A 1,173-nucleotide genomic window follows, 5' to 3' on the forward strand; every position below is an offset into this window, starting at 1 on the left:
TTCATTGTCATTAAGTTTAGGCATTTTTTCTTGTTTTTCCAGGTTGCCCTAACCTCTTGTAGTACATCAAGGCTGTCATCACAAAATTTAAAAAAAGTTTAATTAAAAAAAACAGAAATTAATTTCTCACCATCAAAATATGCTATCAATGGGTGATGGTGGTACACACCTTTAATTCCAGCATCTGGGAGGTAGAGGCAGGGGAATCTCTTTAAGTTCAAGGCCAGCCTGGTCTATAGAATGAGTTTCAGGCCAGCCAGCACTACACAGAGAAACCCTTACTCAAAACAAAACAAAATGAAAAAAAAAACCCAGCTATCAATTATAACATGTGCTTTTATTTTATACACACATATTAAATGTACACATATGCATACATATACACACATATGGATACATATGTACACATTATATATCTATGTACATATGTATGTATATAGTATTTTGAGACAGAATATATTATGGGGCTCTGGCTATCATAGAACTTGTTTTTTGAAAGGTTCTAAATTTTATTACTGGACAAACACCCTAATTTAGATACAAGCAAGTCTCCAGGTTAAAAATGTTGAAATCCATCTGGTAGGACTGATCACTGACCACAGTTTAATATAAACCCTCAGTCTTGCCATTGGGTGAATTTTTACAGACCCTGTTTTGTTCTCCTCCAGTGTCTTCTCTTAGAGTTGTACCTGACTTTGTTAGCAGTTTTCATCCGGATCCACTGAGGAACAGGACGATTTTGCTTTTGTTTCTTGGCCAGGAACTGCTTGATTCTGAAAGTCTTGTGAGACGACATGGCGAGAAGCCGAGTCAGGGGTAGTGTGCACGCTGGCGGAGGAAGGGGGAAGAGAAGGACAGCTATCTGAAGATGGTTTTCCAACCATTCGTATGTGGTTTCAGTGAGCACCTTTACTCACCGAGCAGTTGCCCCAGTCCAATCTCTGGTCTTGTTCTACTACGATTTGTTAAAATATAGACATCAGCTTTTTCTTATATCCCTTATATTTCTACAGTCTACAATATGATCTGTATTAGAGACAGTTCTGTAGGCATAATTTTTTTGAAACCTACTTTTAATAAGGGTTCAACTTCTCTTCTAGCCCACCACCCAGTGAGGTAATGGAAGAGAAAAGTTATTAGGATATGGAGGAAGTGGACCTGTTCAGCAATGGT

General features: G+C 38.0%; 1 pseudogene; it reads right to left on the minus strand.

The window, feature by feature from the left end:
- Positions 1-640: 640 nt before the first annotated feature.
- LOC117713037 (large ribosomal subunit protein eL39 pseudogene) lies at positions 641-796 on the minus strand (annotated as a pseudogene).
- Between the last annotated feature and the right edge of the window lie 377 nt (positions 797-1,173).

This window comes from Arvicanthis niloticus, chromosome 7 (genome assembly GCF_011762505.2).
Source record: "Arvicanthis niloticus isolate mArvNil1 chromosome 7, mArvNil1.pat.X, whole genome shotgun sequence".
Taxonomy (NCBI): Eukaryota; Metazoa; Chordata; class Mammalia; order Rodentia; family Muridae; genus Arvicanthis; species Arvicanthis niloticus.